Here is a 9,146-nt window from a genome sequence, read left to right as displayed (position 1 = left end):
AGAAAGGCAAGATCATTCCTGAGACAGTAGGCAAGAGAAGATGAGAGCTTGCAAACTGGCAAGGATTAACATTGTAAGAAATGCTAGTCTTAAACTGCAGCTGTGAAAAAAACCTTATTCTTTACATTCATACTCTTTTGTAGGTGAATTATTTATCAATGAATCCTGAAAACAGTGGGAGGATCACCACTTTTAGGTGTTTACAGATGCATGTGTGAAGGCAAACAATATAAAGCAAAATAGTGCAATGACAATTGTCAGTACACATTCCTATTGCCTGTACCATGCTGCCTCAGGGAAGGAAAAAAGTGAAGGGTATATGCACAACCATCTTTTCTACTCTTGACGTTATTCAGTCAGCATCAGACAGAGGTAATAAAGTGACTATGCAGTGTGCAGAGGATTCATCTGGCCCACTAGTGAGCCTGCAAGCACAGGGATTATACCCTGAAGGGGCTGAAAATATTTGAAATCAGCAACTTGATCTACTGGGATTGTGACAGCAGGTCTGTATCTTTTTAGTGCAACATGTCAAACTGAAGAAAATAGGGAAAGCAGCATGGGACAAATGTTTTGACCTCATAGTACCATGCTACAGTGATGAGATACTACAAGCCTTATCTTTTTTTCCTGTTAACATTTGCCAGGAGCAATACCTTTTGCTGTACTTAGGACTGGTCTTGTTTATGTATGTGTTCTGCCATACACTGGCAGAGAATGTTGTTAATATTAACTGTTTCTAAATATCCCCTCTATTCCATGCAGAAATACATAAATCTCTTAGTCAATATAAATAGCTTTCTTTTCAGGTCAGATAAGGATATGTAAACTTAAAGATCTTTTGTAATAGTCAAAAATTATTTTTAGAAGATCTTGATATTTAATAATTGCCAAGGGAAACACAATTCCAGTGCATTGTTCTCAAATGAAAATCTCAACAGAGTTTCCTTAACAAAACCCAAAACATAAAACTCTGATTGTACATATCTTCAAGGGTCAGATAGAGTTTCATACATTTTTTAAGAAGTTCTTCTTGTTCCTGTATTGTTAGCAATGGTACAGGCCTGCTATACAGTGAAATATTAATTCAGTTAAATAGTGTATTTGAGAAACACGGAGGTTTCTTTCACACCCAGCTCCTCACCCTCAAACTGGCCTGTTTTATTTCCATTCTTCAAGAAAAGAGGAAGCAAAATCCTACATAATAACCATAAAATTATTTTACCTGGAAGAGACCTGTGGAACCTTTAAAGTTCATGGAGTCCAACCCCCCAGCAAGGAGTAGGGATATTTTTGGCCAGGTCAGGTTGCTCAGAGCACCATCCAGCCTGACTCAAAATGTTTCCAGGGATGGGACATTCACCACCTCTCTGGGCAACCTGTTCCAATGTTCCCCTGCCCTCCTCATAAGTAATTTCTTTAATATATGTAGTCTAAATCTATCAATCATATATCTATCATCTCTGTCTATAATCTACCTGTCATTTCTCAACCACATCTCTCTTCATCACAGTTTTCATTTCAACAAATCAAATAAACACCAGAAAAAAAGAAATATTTCAATATTCAATAAAGCAAAAATCAAATCCAGGGGGAAGGTGACTACAGGCTCCTTCAGGCACTTGCAGTGAAAACATTCTGAAAATTAAAACAGAAATTAAAAATCATTTTTTCAGTTCATACTGTAATGCTTTTGTTAATTTGTAGGCATATCAATAGAGTCAACAATAAGAAAGGAGATTTAAAAAACCTCACTATGTGTCTAAAAGAATTTTACCTAGGATTAATATACAAAGATATTATAGCATGCATAATAGTAATAATTAACTCTGAGTACGCACAGTTCAAAAATAACAAGATTAAGCCATTCTAAAATCTTGCATGTATGTATGGCAAAAGAGTCTTAGTGTCACAACTGTACCATTGCATAAAGAATCTGGGGAAAAAAGAAGTATTTTAGGAATCTGGGGGCAGAATAGTGGTTTTCTGGTTCTTCCTGATTAAACATGTTATCTTCAGAATGCCTCTTATACCAGATGCTATTCTATTATGTAGTGAGAGCACCACAATTAATGTGCTAAGTTCAGAAACCTGAATCATTAATGGAAGTGTATGTGATATTTACATCTCCTTTGGAGAATGATATTGAAAGAGCAGCATTCACAGAACAGTAGGACTGCTGAATATTAATAAAAATATGGTGCTCAGTTTTCTAGATACATATATGAAGATGGTTCTATGGCTAATTTCAGTGATAAATAATTTGTTAATCACAAGTAGACAGCCAAAAAACAAGTACTACCAACAGAATCAGCAAGGGCAGGAATTCATTTTTAATTTCTGGGGGTTTTTTCTTCCTAAATTAATAATGAGAACACTCAATACATTATTTGTTGTTTCCTAGCATTAAAGCTGTCATAGTTTGTCACAGATCAGAAAACACACCAGTGTGCCTTAGGCAATGAGTCACATGTCATCAATAGCATCCAATGTTAAAAGCCCACAAAACGAAAATTCTTCACCCATATCATTAGGTGTTCTCTGCGGAAGTACTACAGGAAGTACTTCCTTTGGGAAGGCAGATTTGAAGGCAGCTCCTAGCAGAATTTTTCTCAAATAAGTATCAGGGATTTGGATCTAGTACTTGGAACTAATAATGGAAACCCTTACACTACAGAAGAACTTTATCCCACTCTCTGACAGTGAAAAAGTGCATTGTCATAATTTTCTATCACAGTGATATTTATATGTTCTGATAGTGTGAAATACAATTTTTCTTTCTTAAGAAGAGAGAGCTAATTTTGCTATTTACCATGGGTTTATGTTGACATATTTTATTTACATCTTGTTTCTCACCATCTGAGGTTTCACACTGATGGTCCTTTGAGGAAGTTAAGTGCCCCAAAGCACTACCTCTTTCAGTGTTTTGTTGAATTTGAATTAAGCTTCCCTGTAGTAAGTTGCAAAATTGTTCAAAATTGACTCAAGGTATCCTAAGAACCCTAAAGCTTCTAAGGGACTTGTTTAAAGCTAAAAACTGAATATCTCCTAAAGGAAAACTACATGTCAGATTTATATTATAATGTGTTATTGTGCTTTTTGTTCTAATTGGGTTTGAAGGCAAAATGCTGTTGTTTTGCAAATGCTCCTGTTATTATTATTGCCACATAGAAAACCAAACAATGAAACAGCATAACAAAAAAAAAAAAAAAAAAAAAAAAAAAAAAAAAAAGAACAATAGCAATTCTTGTAATTTTCCCATTCATTATTCATTTTATTGAATTTTACAGTTCTATGTCACTTAGGAGTAAAAATTTTTAATATTTATGTTGAAGCAGAATGACAGATTATTTTCGTACAAAGTAAAATTACTTTGGGTGTCAAAAAGGAAAATATTTTTAGTTTTAAAATTTTAGCTTAGCCTTAAGAATTAGATAAGGAACATAAAAAAAAATATCTGTCAAAAAAGGATATGTGACCATCAGCAAATCTGGACTACTACTATGCACTTCAGCAATACTAAAATACATTCACTTAATGCTAACAGTGAAAGCATCCAAATATGGGATGCCTAAATGCACTGTTTCTTTAATCATAAATTGATAACCTGGGCTCTCAAGATAGTCCAACGTTCTAGACTAGAGAGCTAGTGTGGCACCAGGACTGTGAGTACACCTGCAAACAACACAGAATGAGGAGCTTCAGCTGAACACTCCTTACCTACTACTAAGGAAGTCCTCCTCCTGAGGGATGTTTAGCATCAGATCCAGTTCCTTCATTCAGAAGTTGTCTGAGATTTGGGGATCCTCAACAAGTCTGAGAAGGTGCCAGTACAGGCACAGTGAGGCTATGCTGTGCTTCATTACTTTGAGACAGAGCATAACACTTGGACCTTAAATACACAAACAAGCAGAAAATCACTGCACTCAAAATCCCAGTGTAGTAACTATTCAGATCCTTGAAACAAACATTTAAATTGCAGTTCACTGAACAGATTAAAATTCTGTTCTCTCAATGTCTACATGTTTCTGCACTACAGGAAACAGATGGCCTTTGACATCAACCAACCTTTGGAAAGAAAAAGGAAGGGAGTTCAAGCACAAGCCGAGTCAATGCATATTGCAGGTTGCCTATTTACTCATAAATCCTTTACAAATTTATATTTCAGCCCAGTCTATACAAGAGGAATTCCTACGCAAAGCTCACTTGCATTTTAATTCTCTCTAAGAAAATAACAGAAAAAGGTTAAGGGCCTTTTATACCATAGTTCTTATGTACTTCAACAGTTTAAAAAAATCTGCATTATGGGAGATCAATTTTAGTGCAGCCATCCATACCAGTTAGTTCACAGTACAGTTAAAGGATCCATGGAAGATGTAATTGAAAACATTTGTAATCGAAGTTGTATCACACAGGAACCCTTTTCAATGCCTTGCATAGTGGTTAGTGTTGATCCCGAGGATGCATATTCCATAGGCTACCAAAGGCTTCACAAAGTTAATATAGTTCAGGATGTTTTGATTTTCAGTTCAGTAATGGACTTCATTAGGTACAGAAAACTTTTAAACTCTCAAATTTGTTACCAGATATTCTGGTAACTATATACAGTCGTGGGCAGACTGTATAATGTCAAGGTTCCAGTATGAAAGGTCTATAAGCAAGCCAACATGCTTTGTGTATTAATGAATTACCAGTGGGTCATAAAAGTCATTGATAATTATATCTGTTATCAACTGATAACCTAGATTAGAAACAGAAGATGGGTTTTAATTAATTTAAATGAATATGTATTCATAACAGAAACAGGATTTTTTAAAAATTTTATATATATGAGAAAAAAATACCTTTGTCTAATCTGGCAACTTCTATAAAATACTTGTTATTTTATTGAGTTACCACAAAACTTATCTTTCTTTTTCAATATATATGTCACTAGAATAAAGCATGGTTTCTTAGGATGTTTCATTTAATTAAAATACAAAAGGAATTTTCTCATTTAGAAGCTAAGCACAATAGGAAGGAGGAAGTTTACATGCTTGCAATTTCAAGCAAGGATCAAGACATTGTTCCTCAGCATGAGTCATAACCAGGAATTCATAGCTGGTTCCTGTTAGGTTGCACATCTGACTCATGTCCTCTCACAAGGTATAGTGCAGAAGATATTCCAAAAGTTGTAAGACAATAATTCTCAAATATACCAAGGAAACTTATAAATCTAAGCTATTTCAGTCTCCTGGAAATGACTAATGAGAACTGTTTCAGCCATTATTTGCAAATATTTATTATCCAGGGCATGAGGCCATAATCAACAAGATTTTAACAATGCAAATACTGGGTAGGTACACTTCCCAAACATTTTTGGCCTATTAATATTATGTTGCAGAAACGATAGGCAAGCCACTACTGCTATCTGTAGGTATATCTAGGTATTTAACATATTTAAAACAACTCAAAAATCACTTTGAGTTTCTAAGAAGGGCCAAATTACATTTTTTTCTCCACTTGTTAAAACTTGTTAGTATTTCTTTCTTTTGTTTTTAAATTCTTCATTAGCACAAACACAAAACTTATTATGGAAGGCAGAACAGAAACCAAACTCATGCATGAAGGGGATTAGAGAAGGTCTCCCATTACAGATAGCCTGTGAATTCTTCTGACATTTGACAGGGAGAGCTCCACAGACATGTCTCATTTCCAGCTCCTCAAGACTTTATCTACAAATTTTCTCACCCTTTCTTTTCTCTATGTGCATGTGCATATGCCCATGCCCAGGACAGGTTTTCCTGGCACTTCAGTCAAATTCATGCTTGGAGACCCCTTCTGTGCTTTTCCACATTCCAGTCGTTGCTACCTGTATGAAGCAAGCAGTTAATTCAAGTAGCCGGAGTCTCATGGGCTAATTGTCTGATATAAAAACTGTTTGACAGTGGAATTCAAAGGGAGAAACGGGCTTGCAGTCCTACAGAGCAATCAAGATTCCACTGTGACATGTGCTGTAAACTCCTGGAGGTGAAAGTGATATTCTGCCCTAAAGAGCATATAGCCTTCTAGCACACTTATGGAACAAACTGGGAAAAAAAGTCTCCAGCAATATAAGGGGGAGAGGAGACTGAGGCAAGCTAAACCTTTGGATGGGTGTTCTGTCCATTAGAAAAAGTTGAATTAGACTTTCCAACCACACTTCACAGTCATCTGAAAAATCTTCCTTTCTCTTCCCTTTCATATCAGTATTTGTTGGGACCTCCCACAAGAGGGACATGAACATGAACCAAAAAAAGCAATTATCACATGGAAACAAACAGATCCACATCTGTGTAAAAAACTGTAGAAATAGTCCTACTGCTTTCATTTTGCTGTACTCAAAGTTTCTCTGGGAAACAGAATACTCATTCCTCATAGCTTTAACCCCATATTTAACTCTCCACATGAACAGTCACTTGATAATGAAAGTTCAATTCTGTAAATTACAACCAGGGCCCTCTCTTTGGTGTTAATGGCAGATTCACTTGATAAGGACTTGGAGAGTGTGTTCCAGGCTACGTGAAAATATTTTCTCCACCACACAACAGCAAACAGTTATTGAATACAGTTAAACAAAACTGTCCTGTAGGAAATTCTGCCTACTTTCAACAAGATTGTATAAGGTTTTCCTTTATTTTCATCACCAGAAAACCATCTGATAAAATTAATTTTTTTTCTTATGAAAATTAACTTTTGGCCCCTAACAGTCAATGATGAATCTTCAAGTCAGAGAAGAAAAGAAAGTATTTATAGTAATATCATAACTTTATTTATTATACAATTAATAATTTCAACTATTAAGGAGACTTTCCAGTGTGACCATTCATGAGACTGCCACTGCTGGGACTAAAGCCCCTTTACAGCAGTGGCTTGGCTGCCTACACATCAACAGACATAGTCAGAGCAGGTTTCCTTTAGCAGTCTCAGATGTTTAGTGTCACAAACCCATTCACTCATGGCACAGTAACACAGAATCAGCCTGAGCTGGTGCCTCTGAGGACCCCCAACAAAGGAACCCCTGGGTTTTCATCCATCCCCTCATGCCCACCTGCACACAAGTCTCGCTGCTCCTCCCGAGCCTTTGGCTGCTGCCGTCTCTCCCAGTGTCTGTCCACCTGCCCCATGCCCCTGCTTTTTGTGCCCTTTGTGATCCTAAGGCTTGGCAGTTCAGGGCCTCTTGTCTTCCTGGGTTCCTGCCCAAAGCTCAACCTGGACCTTGAACTGCAGCTTGCAAATCAAGCCCTCTGCACCAGACACGTTCTTTCACATTAATCATACTTTTGCAAACAGAATTTCTTTTCAAAAGATTCCCCAGAGAAAGAGATTCCACTTCCTGATCGGAGGACAATTTTCATCATCTCTCTCTGCATGCAGGTAAATAGGCATCTGTGCCACAAATTTCTTTGTGCTTTGTTGTAGTTTGTATTCAGAGGTCAAACCAATTGATTAAAATGGCAACTAGCAGGTCCATATAATGTGGTTACAGGGTGACCCAATGGTCTCCATGTGCACCTCATTAGATCTAATTGCATTGAAGTGAACTGTAATTCACTGTTAATCTAAAACAGCCAAGAGGATGGAGTTCTTCACACAAAGTGCAGTCAGGTAGGTAATTTCAAGCATGCTTTGTGTCCTTGCAAATTACAGCAGAGTTAAGAGAAAGCTTGCATATTACTGACAAAATGAAAAGGCCAGTAATTGGTAGATCAGGCTGGAGAGAAAAAGGCTTAATACCTAAGTGCAATGCAATTTTTGCTAGCAAAAATATCAGGAATGTGTATACATTAGGCATCCATAGTTTTGCTAGAATACTATTCAAATAATTTCTTATTTGTTCAAGGTCTCACCCCACTCCCCAGTCTTCATACTCCTGCAAAATCCCAAATACTTCTGCATACAGAATATTCAGGAATAGAGTGAGTTTCTGCTTAAAACTCCCCTGTGTGTTGTACAATGGAAACTTTATTGCCAGCTATTTGTGAAGCCTTATGTTCCTGAAGATAGTTTCCCCTCTAGATTATGAGAAACAAAAGCAAACCAAAACAAACAAACAAATCAAATTAGCAAGGAAAACAAATTGGAAGAGAAGTATAGGCATTTCAAGGTTAAATCCAAAATCTAGCCTTTGGGCAACATAAAAGTTTACTTCAGCTAACATCTGAACACTGTTATAGGTTTCAGATTAGGCCTCTCATAACTTCAGCTCTTCCTGTTTCTGACCTATTAAATCTTACTTTACACATCCAAAACAAGGAGAACAATTAAAAAATAATTTAAAAAAATCAAATGCCATCACAAACAAAAGCAATTTTATGTAAGACTGATAAGCTTAACCACCTAGAAGTTTTAACCAGTCTAGTTGAACATTCATAACTCAGTTCCTAAGTGTAGTACTCATTAAAACAGCATTTATTTTAACCACAGTGTGAGGCATCAAGTCATGGAGGGGGACTATGCTGTGCTGGGTAGCATGAGGACAAAAACTGTAACTTCCCAGGGACTTCAAAACAAGCTAGACAGACCAGTGGGATGTAAGCAGAGATAGGTGCACAAGGAAACCAGGAAAGTAAGAAGTGCAACATCCACAGAACACCCACAGCCTGACATTTCTTCTCATTTCTTTCATAGGCATTATAACAAGGGAGAGTTTTAAGGACTTGAATTTAATGAGGTCATCTTTTAAACATTTATGGCAACTTTAAAGTACAGGGTCAAGATAGAAGAAAGCACAAAAGTGCTTGTTTGAAAATGTAACAAGTGGGCAATGAAGGTATAATGGAAGGCAGAAGCTGACAATTCAGCAGAAAGGGAAGATGATTACACTGCATTCTTATATCATACAATATTGAGAGAGGCTTTGTTGCAGCATTCACTTGGACATGATGAACTTGTCAAGGCCAGAAAAAAACTGTATTATGACAACGGAGACATAAGATGTAAGGAGCATGAACAAGAGTTTTAAACATTTCCCTATCAATCCAAACAATCATCTGAGAGATGTTATTCAAAGAGGAATTGCAATAAGATGAAACTTGGCTGGGAAGAGGTCTGATGTTATCATGATGAAACTGGGCCTCCATGAGAGGCAAGGTAGAAGAAAATGAAAGCTAAGCAGGGAAGGGCTC

At 36.7% G+C, this 9,146-nt stretch overlaps 1 long non-coding RNA gene across 2 annotated transcripts; it reads right to left on the bottom strand.

Annotated features, from left to right (window-relative positions):
* Positions 1-760: 760 nt before the first annotated feature.
* LOC136294939 (uncharacterized) lies at positions 761-7,446 on the bottom strand. Of its 2 annotated transcripts, XR_010722541.1 has the most exons (4): positions 7,070-7,446; positions 5,731-5,851; positions 3,721-3,892; positions 761-1,638 (listed from the first exon to the last, which is right to left on the bottom strand). It is a non-coding gene; the product is annotated as an uncharacterized lncRNA (long non-coding RNA). The 2 variants fall into 2 exon arrangements; XR_010722540.1 differs by lacking the exon at positions 5,731-5,851.
* Positions 7,447-9,146: the final 1,700 nt, after the last annotated feature.

The sequence above is a fragment of the Chamaea fasciata genome, unplaced genomic scaffold (assembly GCF_029207755.1).
Source record: "Chamaea fasciata isolate MVZ Bird 193981 ecotype frontalis unplaced genomic scaffold, bChaFas1.0.hap1 SCAF_10, whole genome shotgun sequence".
Lineage (NCBI taxonomy): Eukaryota > Metazoa > Chordata > Aves > Passeriformes > Sylviidae > Chamaea > Chamaea fasciata.
The sequence above is the reverse complement of the archived record's forward strand: the minus strand, read 5'-3'. Positions and strand labels throughout refer to the sequence as shown.